This window comes from Lagenorhynchus albirostris, chromosome X (assembly GCF_949774975.1).
Source record: "Lagenorhynchus albirostris chromosome X, mLagAlb1.1, whole genome shotgun sequence".
Classification (NCBI taxonomy): domain Eukaryota; kingdom Metazoa; phylum Chordata; class Mammalia; order Artiodactyla; family Delphinidae; genus Lagenorhynchus; species Lagenorhynchus albirostris.
In genome coordinates, this window is record NC_083116.1 from 131,856,532 (window position 1) to 131,870,770 (window position 14,239).

Here is a 14,239-nt window from a genome sequence, read left to right on the forward strand (position 1 = left end):
ATGGTTTATTACAGGAGACTGTATATAGTTCCCTGTGCTATACATTAGCATAAATTGCTAATTTTTATTTATGAAACTCAGAGGCATTTGGACATTTTTATCTATACAACTCAGAGGTCTTTGGATAGTTTTATTTATGCAGCTCAGTGGCATTTGATCATTTTTATTTATGCAACTCAGAGGTCTTTGGTCACTTTTTCCGATGAAGAAAACTGTGTACATCTTTGCTTAGAAACGAAATGGTCCAATTTACAACAAGGGACATAAACATTACCTCACACACAGGACTCCCCTCAACACGTGTGACCTCAGAGTGGGTCCTTTGCCACCCGAGGTGTTTGCTGTTCACCTCGAGTCCACAACTTGCTCCCTTCCTCTGGGAAGGCTGTTGTGGCAGCTCCCTTCTCCAGTTTAGAGTAACCGCCACCACGTGCTGCAGGTGACATGAGATTATGCCGTGAGGCCCCGGCAGGGCTACACAATTCACAGGGAACCCACACCAGCCCTCCCAAGGTTCGCTCTGCTGGGGAAAATGGTGATTCCTGCAGCTCCGTGGGGACCTCGCTGATTCCCCCCAAAACTCAGGCTTTATCTAGACAAAGACCAGCATTCCCCCAAGCGGCGTGTGTCTGCTGCAACTCCAGCCATATGCCGATCTGAAAACTCTCTTGTTCCCTTTAGAATTTATGTCAGCAGAGACCATCCACCAGAAAAAAAAAAAAAAGAATTGATTTTTCATTCACACACGCGAGCGAGCATGGGCTCCCAGCTCTTAAAGACGATAATTACATTGTTTTCAAACATCCCCCATCACACCAGCTCCATTAGGATCCAAATTGCTTTCCCACAATTTGAAAGGAAAATATTTCTCTGCGGAGATGATGGCAGACGTTACATTTTCCGCGGCCGTAATGTCCACTCCGTGCAGAGGGCTGTTTGGACCACCTCCAAGCTGACGGATAACCATGATGGGATTTCACTCATCCTGACCTGGTGATAAATAAGCGGTCCAGAGGCAGCGATGTACTGGGTTGGTGATGCTTGTTACGCGCTGCTTCAATGATGATGGAGTGGACGCCCGATTGCCTCGTAATTGCTGGCTTGGTAAACATCCAAGTGTTCGTCCTCAGTGTTCCGCTAAAGCGGTTAAGAGGTCTAACTCCTTAATAGCCGCGAAGGAAAAGAAAAGCAGCCGGCGGGACTGGGGGGGTGACGGGGAAGACTATTCCTTTGAACACGTAAATGCTCTTGGGCCGCTGGCTAATTGCACTGGTCCAAAATGTCCTCGAGGAAAGCCAGTTCAGAGTTTTGTTTTTCTTATCTCATCTGCATTGCTTTTTTTTTTTTTTTCCTCCCTCAGCATCATAACTGGACCATCAAGCATTTCTCTAAGGCTTCAGGATTCTGTTTACAAGAGAGACACTGGCTTGGGAACCAAGGGGCCTTTGGCCATGTCCCGTGCTGCCACTGAGAAGCTAATATTAAAAAGATAATGCTGGCCACTGACACCAATCCCTTCCCAGAAAGAACTGTTCCTGGAATGTAAAGAAGAATATCACTGCAGAAAAAGTACCACTAACTGTGGTGTCTTAGCAATTCCCTGCACCTCCAATGGGTGGGGGGGAAGAAAGGTATAATTCACTGTATTTCCAAATAACATTAAATTGTAGTCAAAATATTTAGTGCTCCAGTCGATTTGGTCCAAAGAAGCCAACTGGTTGGAAAGAGTTTGTGGAATAAACACAAAAATACAACGTAGCAACTATTAGACAAGACCCATCCCAAATTTTATCAGCCTTCTTAAAACCAAAGAGTCATCAGTAAAATTTTTCAATGGGATTCAGGTTCGATTTCAATGATGCATGTCACTGGGGTCAGGTAAAAAAGGTTTTTGTTTGGGTTTTTTTTTTTTTTGACCACAGGAGGTTCAAGCTGCCCTTTAACACCAAGATGGTTCGAGGCATTTATAGACTCATCAGCCCTATTTTCAGATTAAGATTCCGTAAGGGTGTAACCATGCATTTTCCCATCTTCAACCCCAGGTGAGTTCTGCAGTTCATCATGGCGTCCATCTGATGTCCCTGGATGCAGGTGACATCGTAGATATCCCAGAGGTTGACTTTCTGGGTTTGAGATCTCAGCCGGACGCCCAGATGTGGTGTCTTATTCCTCTTGCCTGTTCCTCCAAAGCTCACTGCAAATTTTAAAAGGCATAAACCTTTAAGCAATGGCATTTTGAGCGCCCGTTTCCCCATGAGAAGGGACCTGACATCACAGCAAATGTGTGAAAATGGACTCCCCTGATTTTGTTGGCCAGAAGCACACAGACCTGGCAGAGAGACGCAGTGACATCAGGTGATGTTTGGGGTTTAGCAAAAAAAAAAAAAAAAAAGTATTCAACTATTTTTTTCAAATATTTTGGTCTTGGCAAAGCCTACTTTTTTAAATGTGTTTTCCTTCATTTTAAGACCCATGAGTATTTCGAGGGAAATGTAATCCATCTGACAGAAGCATTTTTTTTAGCTCACCACAGACAAAGTGAGAAAGCACCACTTTCACTGGTACTTAGAAACCATGGAACTGCTGGGGGAAGTGTGGTCATTTCCCAAACTGAAATATCGTGCAAGGTATGAATGATAAGAAGACGACGAAGAATGCAGTGACTTACCCAGAAGCAACAGATTCGGAAAGGAAATTCAACAAGGGAACCAGAAGTAACTCCCGCTACATGATACCTTTATTCTTTGTTTGCAACCAGACTATATCTAGAACACATCCTGGGCATGGCAGGGAGAAAAGAAATAGAATAAAACACAAACTCTGTGTCCTCTCATAAGTAGCATGGTTCCTAAAGACAGAGAAAGAATTGGAGAGCAGTGAAAACGCAGCAGACACAGCTACAGGAGAGAATCAGTTCTGCAAACTCACTGGCCACATGGCCACAAGTACCTGCATCTTGTGGTTGTTATGTCTTTCCGTGAGCAGCTACTGGGCTCCAGTGAAGACACAGAGATGGACAGACGTACCAGGAGGAGATCTGGATAAAAGTGCACTCGTTGCAGGAATCAGAACTGGGTGAGTACTCCTCAACCAACTTTTTATTTTGTCTATTTATAGAGAAATAAAAGCCCCAAAGGCAAGGAGTTCATTAGAGGAAAGCAGAACAGAATCTCTGCCAGGGAGGAGTCCCCAGTCCACGGTGAAGGAGCCCTCAGTCCATCCAAAGAGGAGGGGAGAAATCTTCAATCCATGGCAGAAGAGCCCTCGGTCTAGTCATTGTAAGCCAATTCTGCAGAACCAAGAAATGAACCACGGCTCAAGTCACTGGGGCCTCTGATCTCCTTGGACCTCAGGGAGCTGTGCCCACAACACGGGGGAGCTGCGCTGGGTACCAGGGGCCACCCACTTATCTCATCCCCAAGAGGGACAGAGGCAGGCGCAGGAGTGGAGGGTGTGAATATCCCAACGAACAGATACGCAGGCATTCCTGAAGCATCAGAGAAAATTTAGCCAATAGGGTTAACACTGCCTTAAAGGGCTTTTCCACAGGGAACATCCGATTAGTTGCCAGGGGCCAATCTTTCCTGCTTAACAAAGCTTCAAAATATTCTAATGTACTCCTCTGTACGATGCTAGGGATCTGCGTTAGAACGTCATCCAGCAGAGTCAGCGTTGCTGTTTCTGTAACGATGGAAGCCTCTATGTGGTGGTTAATGTTGTGTCTACTCGGCTGCACCTTGGTGCCCAGATGTGTGGCCAGACATTCCTGCGGATGTGTCTGTGAGGGTGTTTCAGGATGAGATTCACATTTAAATCGGTGGACTTTGAGTAACGCACATTGCTCTCCATAACGTGGGTGGGCCTCATCTCATCAGTCGATGGCCTGACTGGAGCAAAAACATTGATATCCTAGAGCAAGAGAGAATTCTGCACAGATGGCCTTCAGACGTCAGCTACAACATCGGCTCTTCCCTGGGTCTCGAGCCTGAGGTACTACCCCAGAGATTTTGGACTTCTAGCCCTCACAGTCATGTGAGTCTGTTCCTTATAACAATCTCTTTCCCTCTCTCTAGGCTATGGATATAGACAGATAAATAGCAGATAGATAGATGAGAGATAGATAGATAAAAGATAGATACATAGATACACAGATAGATGCACAGATGATAGGTAGACAGACAGATAGATACATAGTCAGTTCTGTTGGCTCTGTTTCCCAGGAGTACCCTGGCTAATACAACCTGTCTTCCCTTTTGCTCCTACCGTGTATTTTCTGGCAATGTGACTCCTGTGCAGCATTGTGGGTGGCAATGAGACAATAGCTAGAAATGTACAGATAAGTGTTATGCCGTAATTATCATCAATAGGAAGCCTTGGCAGAAGAAAATATTGACATCGTCAGCTGGCCCAAGGAAATGTGAATTGGATGTATCCTTGTCACCTGCTTCAACCACCGGGAAACTCCAAGACAGGAAAATACAATAAATAACCTGAATTCTTTTTGCAGGTGAGTTCTATTTAGACGTTTCACCATGTTTTAATTCCATAAAATTGCCTACTTGTGTGAGAGAGGAATGCTTGGATATCTACCTGGAAATTTCACAGCATGTTTGGAAACACAGGGAGGTATGTTATAGCCCACGAAAGGGCTGGATCCCAAGGACCCCCACAGCTACGGTCCTTGCCATGAAAACAAAGAATTGAATCATCTGTAGGAAAGGCGTGTTTGATTTAATTTCCTGATCTCTGCAACACGGCCTCCCTGTACTTGGCGAGGGTGGCGGGCAAGGCTCCCAGCCCAAGTGCCCGTGAATATTCCATTAGAAATCAATTAACCCACGTCTGCTCAGAAACACTCCAATCATCCGAGGTTACACGCCGTGCCTGATGCATTTATAGCCCCCATGTAAGTAGTCCCCGGAGACCCCCTAATGTGTAAACAGCATAAAAAATGATCCTTTATTCCTGCGAGCTTCACCTGCCACCTTAATTGAATAAATGGGGCTGTGATCCAGGAACACTTCTGCACACACGCATCACGGTGACTCATCCACCACACGTGGACACACGCCCACCTCCCCGCTCTCCCCTCGCTGAAGAGATAGTCCAGGACGATTCTCTTGTATTGAATGCACATTCTGCTCCAAATACTGCAGGTCCACACTTTTCTCCTCTCCCCATCCCCAGCCTGCAGAAGGAATAGAAATTAATGTTTAAGGCAACCATGTCTTATGTCCTACGTATTTAATCGTACAGAAAGGACACGTCCAATTGTGAGGACCATGCCCCAGATGTAAGCTGATTTTACCTTAAACAAAACCCTACCTGCCGGTCAGGGAACCACCTGTCATGACCCAGTTTTGCCAATCTGTGGGACGTGGCCCAGGCTTGCCCTTTTAGAAGGAAAAGGAATGACAAGCGTTTTGGAAAATGCCCCCAAAGCTGCACAGATCAACACCAGGCGCAGTCCCCAAATCTCCCTTAAAATGAGCTCCGTGTCTCCGCGATGGCCCTGGGGCTCTGCCCCGCCCAGAGCCTGCCTGCCCTCGACGCCACCCCCTACGCTGTCTCAACACCAGTGCGCTTTCCTAGGCACACCCCACCCCACCGCTACCCCCGACCACTGGTCACCTTCCCTATTTGATGCCCTTAAGAATTCTCAGCAGTGCCTGGGTTGTCTCACGGATGAACTAGGTTCCACTTTTGTTATCTTTCTCCCTCTCCTGGAACGCATGCTTTTCCCCCCTGGTAATCTTTAACTGTGATAAAACAACACAACATACAATTTACCACCTTCTCCTTTTTTAAGTGCACAGTGGAGTGGCATTAAGTCCATTCACATGCCACCATCCCCACCATCTTTCTCCAGAACTTTATCATTGCCCCAGACTGAAACTCTGTGCCCGTCGCATCCTAAATCTCCGTCCCCCTCCCCTACCCCTTAGCACCACCATCCTACTTCTGGTGAATTCAGGAATCACCTGAATGATGAGTGGAATTCTACAGGAGTTATCCTTTCCTCTCTGGCTTATTTCCCCGAGCATCATGTCCTCGGGGTTCATCCACGTTGTAGCAGGTGTCAGAATGTCCTTCCTTTTCGTGGCTGAGTCACATCCCACTGTTTAGATATATCCCATCCTGTTTATCTAATCATTCATCGATGGACTTGCTTCCACATTTTAGCTACTGTGACCAGTGCTGTTGCAAACGTGTGTGTCCTGGAAACGATGATGCTTGAGTCCCTGAATCTGCCTGACATGTGCCTGGGCTGCAGTGGGTCCCCTAAACGTACGTGCCGACTAAATTCCAGCGCTCTTCCCTTTTTTTTTTTTTTTTTTTTTGCGGTACGCGGGCCTCTCACTGTTGTGGCCTCTCCCATTGCGGTGCAACAGGCTCCGGACGCGCAGGCTCAACGGCCATGGCGCGCAGGCTCAACGGCCATGGCCCACGGGCCCAGCCGCTCCGCGGCATGTGGGATCCTCCCGGACCAGGGCACGAACCCGTGTCCCCTGCATCGGCGGGCGGACTCTCAACCACTGCGCCACCAGGGAAGCCCTCTTCCCTTTTATTATTTATTGGAAGCCACTCAATAACTGTACTTCGTTGAATGATAATCCCTCTTTCAGAGATGGAGAAAGTGAGACGTGGCACGGTAATTTTCCCACTCTCTCATAGCTGGGAAGTGGCACATTTGGGGTTCACGCCGAGAGCTGACCACTTTGGAGCTGGAGGTATGATGCCATGTGGACCATCGAGGCAGCTCCAGTTCAGACACTGCAGTGGGTCCCGAAAACTCCAGGAACCAGTTAACCACTGTCAAATATCGAGTCCTCCCTCGGGCCGTGGTTCCAATTCATGACAGAAGGCAGGCAGAGCTACTTGGGGTTAAATACACAAGAGGTCGAAGAGACAGTAGCCATGATGTAGTTCCCCAGAGTTTAAAAGACAAAGGGTCCCTGGTAAAGACATGAGCAACTTGCTGACTTGCGGGGGCTCGAGCTGATGGAGAGCATGAGAGATGGGGAGAGATTTCCCAGGAGTCAAAGGACGGAGCCTATAGGAACCAGAAGGTGGGTATGACGAACTGAATAATAACCCCCAAATGCTCACGTTCTAATCCTGTAAACTGTGAACTTATATGGCAAAGTCTTTGCAGATGTGATTAAACATCTCAAGATGTTTAATACAGTACCCTGGATTATCCAGATGGACCCTAAATCCAATGACAGAGTCCTTCTAAGAGACAGAAGAGGAGAGACACAGACACAGAGGAGAAGCCACATGAAGACGGAGGCAGAGACAGGAGCGACGCGGCCACAAGCCCAGGGACGCCTGGAGACCCCAGAAGCTGTTAGAGGCGGGAAGGACCCTCACTGAAGCCTCTGGAGGGAGCACAGCCCTGGGACACCTGGACCTCAGACGTCTGGTCCCCAGGAATAGGGGAGGATGAATATGCAATGCTTTAAGCCACTCGTTTGTGGTCATATGTCACAGCAGCTGCAGGACAATAACACTGAATGATTTTGAAGTCTCCTCTCCAGCTGAAACTTCACATCAATGTATTTACATGTCTCTCTCACTTTGTGTTTGTCCACTCAGTCTGCCAATAACAACATGCCACAGATGGGGTGGCTTAAACAACACCCTTATTTCCCACAGTCCTGGAGGCTGGGAGTCTGAGATCATGGCGTGGGCACATTAGTTCCTGGTGGTGTTCTCTTCCTGGCTTGCAGGCGGCCACCTTCTCTATGTGTCCTCACACGATGAAGAGAGAGCTCTGATCTCTTCCTCTTCTTATAAGGATGCTGATTCCATCATGGGGTCCCCACCCTCATGACCTCATCAAAACCCAACCACCTCCCAAAGGCTCTACCTCCTAACATCATCCCACTGACAGCCAGGGCTTCTACATATGAAGGACACACAGTCCGTTCACAACATCACACGTACGTTGGACTCTTTTGATGGGAAAATATGTATGTAACCAATTTAACAGGCTCTGGGAGTAGTTTTTACTGGAGAATCCTTGAGATGTATCTGTCCCTACCAGTGTCCCCAGGGTGCACTGGAGGAGGCTGTACACAGAGCTCTCTGATGTGGGCATCGCGGGTACCAAGCATAGCTTTTTAGGGTGATACCTTAATTGTCACTCATAGTCGGCCACCCACATGAAGATGATGACTATGAATCCCAGTCTCCCACCAGGACACCAAGCCCATCAGGCACAAGTTACCTGAACTTAGGTACAAGGTCACAAGGAAAGAAGCAATTGCCAGGGGACAGGCATGGCCAGACCAACATAAACCCACACGGGTCTGGACTTACAGCCTTAGGGCTGTACCCTGAGAGTTCACCACATGATGACAGTCCTGGTGGCGTGGCTCCCACCCCCTTCAAATAAACAGAATAATGTTAAATTATGATCAACATACTATTCTGTGTCCTTAATTCTCAGGCACTCTCTTTATCTAAATATTACTGAAATCAAAACATCTTTCAAAAAGAAATGGACACGTGAACCACAGTGGATTTTATTTTTCCAATAAGTCCTTTCCTTTCAAATCACTTTCCTTTCAAATCACTAGTTTATTAGCTCATGTCATCATTAGATTGAGAAACTATGGTGCGTGCTCCAAGGAATGAAGGTGAATATTTTAAAACATTCTTTGCATTTATGGATTGAATATGTGTATCCTCCCAAAATTTATATATTGAAACCCCATCCTCCAAGGCGATGGTGTCAGGAGGTGGGGCCTTTGGGAGGTGATGAGGTCATGAGGGTGGAGCCCCCATGGATGGGATTAGTGTCCTTATAAAAGGGACCCCAGAGAGCTCCCACGCCTCTCCCACCAGGTGAGGACACAGAGAGGACGTCCATCTATGAACCAGGAACAGAGTCCTCACCAGACATTAAGTCTGCCCTCGGCAGGACCTTAGACATCCAGCCTCCAGCACCACGAGAAATAAATATCTGTGGTTTAAGCCCCCGAGTCTGTGGTATTTTTTTTGATAGCAGCCCAAAGAAATTAAGACATTCACCAAAAGGATTTTCTGCTTAACATTTACGTAAGTGGGAGAAAAAATAACGTCAACTAATTGCATACAAATGAGCATTCTGTTTAAACAAAGTGTTACCCTCTCACCAACTCCTGCTGACTTCTGTAAACACTTCTCCTTAATGCTACATCGTTTCTACTTAAAGCCCATTTAAATTAATTTCATTTCTTCAATTTCCTAGAGAGCTGACAGCAGGGTTTGGGTTTATAGGAAGAGCATGAGGTGAAGCGGGAAGTGAGATTAGAAATCTTTGGCATATGACAAACTTGATCAAGTTCTTGGGGTCCACTCAGAAGGGACACAGCAGAAGAACATGTTTAACTTTGATTTTTCACTTGCCTTAGCCAAGGAAAAAAAATGTTAAAAGAGGGGAAAAGAGATGCTATGAATAACTATTACACACACACACACACACACACACGCGCATGCGTACCCATGCATTGCATGAACACAGAACACCTACAATTGCCAGACAGAACAGCTGGAAGATAGATGTGCAATTTTGGTAAGGTTGTGTTATTAATACAATTGCTTATTTTAGAACAAGCAGTCTGAGGACCGTTGTAAAACTTATTAAAAGTGGATTTTTCCATGAGTCTATATATATTTTAAAGCACACCCCGTGAAGTAACTGACATGTTGTTCTGAGCTGTACGTAAGCAAGTCACTTGTTTAAAGGAAATTTCTGGTTCCACTAGAGAGCTCTAGGTTAGAGGTTTCTGCGGAGGCTTTTATGTGCTAACTCTCATAAAAAGTCCTTCCAATCTGGGCAGTTTTCTCACCATTGCCCTCTCTCTGTTTCTAATTGTGAGTTTATCTGGGAATAAATACCACTTGGAGGTCAGCACCGCCAACACAACCTCCTCCTTATTGGGCATTTAGAATTGCTCCTCAGTTTGATCTGTCCTTGAAATACTCCACTTTTGTCTTGGGCAAGAAGCGGAAACAAAGACTTTATGAAATTAACAACTGAATAAAACTGCTAGAGGCAATGTGAAGGTCGGCGAGTTGGGCCGCGCTGGTGTGGATTCCTCCTCGTCTTCCTCCACAGCAGGTTTGGGCTCGGTTGACCCGCAGCTGCAGCATTTCATCGAGGTGGAGACTCAGAAGCAGTGCTACCAGTAGATGGTGCACCAGATGAGGGAACTTTGTTGGGAAAAGTGCACGGACAAGCCTGGGCCAAAGTTGAACAGTTGGGCTGAGGCCTGTTTTGTGAACTGCATTGAGCGCTTCATTGATACAAGCCAATTCATCTTGAATCGACTGGAACAGACCCAGAAATCCAAGCCAGGCTTCTCAGAAAGCCTTTCTGACTGACCTCAGCATTACCTCTTTGGAAAAGGGAGGTAGTTCAAGAAATGAAGAGCAGTTGATGGGACGGTTGAAGAAAAGGTGGGGGATCGGCTCCCACCTCTGTCACTCTTGGGACATCCTGTCATCTGAGAAAGAACAAAGACCAATTTTTGTGTGTGGGTGGGTTTGAGGGTCAGATGTGTCTGGGGTTGTGTTTTTTAATGCTAATCGTGGGAAAACAATTGACAGATGAATGGAAGACGCCACTAGATGTGTATTACTGTATGTGGGACGATGCTTTCTTCGTAGTCCCAGTAACTGCTCCCTACAATTTTAGTAGAGGAACTGCTCTATAATTTGATAGTGGGACCACATAGGCAATAATCTGTTATTTGTGTGGGTTCCTTTCAGATTTCTGGAGAGATCGATATACATCTTTGTGTCTCAGAAAGGGCAGCAGTGGGAGAAAGAGTAATTTGGTACTTGCCTGTAGGCCTCCTTATCTAATGTTTGATTATCAGTGCTGGAAAAAAAAGGTATGGATTATTCATACAGTACATTTCACCTTTCTAGGTTATCTCCCTCCTTTATGCTGTGATTCACTTAAATATCTCTATAAAGTACAGTCTCGAGCTAGTACAGGTACCTTAGAGTCTAGAGGCCTTTAGTTAAAGGAATCTAGCCAGCGAACGTAATTCTCATACTAAACTGCCACAAGGAAGACGTTAACTTACCCTGTATATCAGGGCCCCCCAAAATAGAAAGATGTGCCTACATGAAAAAATAAGTTATAAAGATTTAGGCCAGTCAAAAACTAGCAGCTCTTTCAGATAGAGGTGCATGCCTAATGTAAATCAGCATCGTTTCCGTTTACTGTGTTCTTTTAATCACTGAAATAAAAGCTTCTACAAGAAAAAACAAACAAACAAATACACTAGAGGCACTGAAAGAGGGTGGAGGTAAAGCAAGCATCCCCCTGGGAACTGCGCAACCACTGCCTCCTTCACCCATGTCCATCTGCCTGGTTCCTTGTCCTTGATCCCAGATAATTGTTCAAAACAGGAAGCTCAACCAGAAAGACTGAGCTGGTCCTGTGAGCATTTCCAGGAGGACACGGACCCACCGTCTCTTGGGAGAGGGGTCTGAACGAGCCTGCGATGGGGCAGAGTCACCCCAGGGGTCAGGATGGGTACTCCCACATTCTCTCCTTGAGAGTCAGCAGGTGACACACAGCCTGCCATCTCACATACACAGTTTGGTTTATTTTCCCCAAATGCATGCTCTTCACTCTGGGCCCTTCTCGGGTCCCTCCAGAGGGTCTCTTTACATAGTTCCCCACTGTTCTTCCCCTTTAGAATCCGCTCCCAGGTCTCCCGTGGAGGTGGCCTGGCACACAGCTCTCTCCCCTCCCCTTATCCCTCATCACACCATCCTGCTGGCCCCAGTCCCAGCTCCCCTTCCCGGGCCCCATGGACACCCCCAGAAGAAGGGACTGATGGGCAACCCAAGTGGTTTCCCCAGACCAACCTCAATTCCAGCAACCCCGCCGGTCACACGCAAGGGCTCAGCTTAGCTATCACAACTTGTTTCAGAAAACACACGCTGTTCCCACACAACTCTCCCTTCTGCTCCCTCTGATGTGTGTATGCGTGTCAGCCTGACCACTACAGATTCCATGAGAGCGAGGACCACTCCCGATTCCTCAGGCACCCAGCACGGCCTTGGGCTGCTGAGGCCGGGTGTTGGAGACCTTCCCCAGGGCTGCTTCAGCTCCTCTCTCTGGTGTCCTACCTGCTCCACCTTCTCATCAGACCCACTGGGAACCCTGCAAGGACTGTGGACATGGAGGAAGCAGCTGCCCCCGAGGCCATAGAGAAAGGGGCACATTGTACCTCCGACTCATGGCCCCTGCAGTGCCATGCCCACCAGCTGCTGTGATTTCACTTCCAGGAGAAAGGGAAGGGAGGGAGAAGATAGATGGATGGATAGGTAGAGAGATAGCAGATAAATAGGTAGATACATAGATAAATGATAGAATAGATAGATGAATAAATGGATGGATGGATAGTTAGATAGATGGTAGATATAATGGATGGGTAGATAGATTATAGAATAGATAGACATAGATAGATAAGTAGACACAGAGAGAGAAGGGAGAGAAAGAAAAAGAAAGAAAGAAAAAAAAGAATGAAGAAAAAAAAGAAAGAAAAAAAGAAAGAAAAGAAAGAAAGAAAGAGAAAGAAAGAAAGAGAAAGAAAGAAAGAAAGAAAGAAAGAAAGAAAGAAAGAAAGGAAGAAAGGAAGAAAGGAAGAAAGAAAGAAAGAAAGAAACTCACCCAGCGCAGAGAGGGGATGCTGCTGGGGTCAGGGGCCGTGGAGGCATCAACTTATCACAGCCTCCGAGGACAAGATGGATTTTGTAAATGCCTTATGGAAATTAGTCCTTGGCCCCCAAGGCATAAATCTTGATATTGAAATGATTTACCCCGACTCTACTACTATTAGTGCTCTGTAAATTAGGGCCATAAATGCCATTTGCGTTGCCATTAGCAGAAGACAGTCCAGCCGGCTCCCCTCGGCATGCACAGACACCCTCGGCCTCCTTCCCTTCCCTCTGTCTTCCCTCTCCCCACGTCCTTCGTCGGGGCTGCCAGCCAACCCTTCCACCCACACGGGTACCACCACTCGCTGGCCGCGCCCACCCGGCATGTGTGCCCGGTCCGAGACTGCATTACAGTCTCCTTGAGACCTCCCTCCATTCCTGAGATCTAGGGGGAAAATATTCATTATTTATGAGTGCAGAGAAACCTCTACCTTTGCTGTTCAATTTGAAACACGTGTTCTGTAGAATCTCCAGCCTTTTGCTGAATATCATTAGTCAAAGCGGAGGGTTCACTACAAATAAAGGCTGATGGCCAGTGTCCTGGATTGGGCGGGATTTATATCTCGAGAATAAAGGAAGGCGTGTGCCTGGTGTGAGAGGGAAACAGGACGAACAGGAAGACTCGGTTTGGACAGGAGCTTTCCAAGGAGCTGGAGAAAAGAGCAGGGGCTGTGAGGTGGGAAGGCTTTCTTTTTTAATGTTTCTGCACATCTTTTCTGAGATGCCCCGGGCTGATAATTCAGCACTCAGCACCCACACAGAGAAAGGAGGAGATGGGGTCCCTGCGGCCTCACAGCGAACGGGGTTGTTCCTCCATTCCTGACACCCTGACACCCACTGTACACCCTTAACAACCAGGAGAGCTCCCCACCCTGGTCTCTGGGATTTGTTTCCTGATCCTTTCATCGAAGATTTTGTCTTTGGAAGGCTCCTAGTCTTGGGGTGAGAGTCACCATCTTCATCTTGCCCACTGCCATAGATTGAATGTCTGTGTCACCACCCCTGCCAAATTCATGTGTGGAATCCTAACTCCCAGTGGAATGGTGTCAGGAGGTGGGGCCTTGGGGAGGTGATGAGGTCATGAGGGTGCAGCCCTCATGGATGGGATTAGTGTCCTTCTAAAAGAGACCCCAGGGAGCTCCCTGGCCCCTTCCTCCAGGTGATGACACAGTGAGGAGTCACCATCTATGAACCAGGAAGCAGCCTCACCAGACGCTAAATCTGGCCCCGCCAGGATCTCAGACTTCCAGCCTCCAGAACTGTGATGAATAAATGTCTGTTGTTTATATGCCCCCCTGTCTACCATAATTTGTGACGGCAGCCCCAGTCGACTAAGGCACCCCTCCCTTCCTTGGCGGGGTGGTCCACTGAGCTAGCTCCTGACTCACTCTTGGTTTCTAATTCCTCCCCCATTTTCCCTTAACTTGGGGAACTAAGTTTCTTTTCTGAACGCTTCTCACCGATTCCTAAGCTGCCTTGCAATGTTGGATGACAGTCAATCACTCCC

The 14,239-nt window shown here is 47.2% G+C and overlaps 1 pseudogene; it reads left to right on the forward strand.

Annotated features, from left to right (window-relative positions):
• The first annotated feature begins 2,016 nt into the window (after positions 1-2,016).
• LOC132513232 (mitochondrial import inner membrane translocase subunit Tim8 A-like) lies at positions 2,017-10,374 on the forward strand (annotated as a pseudogene).
• Positions 10,375-14,239: the final 3,865 nt, after the last annotated feature.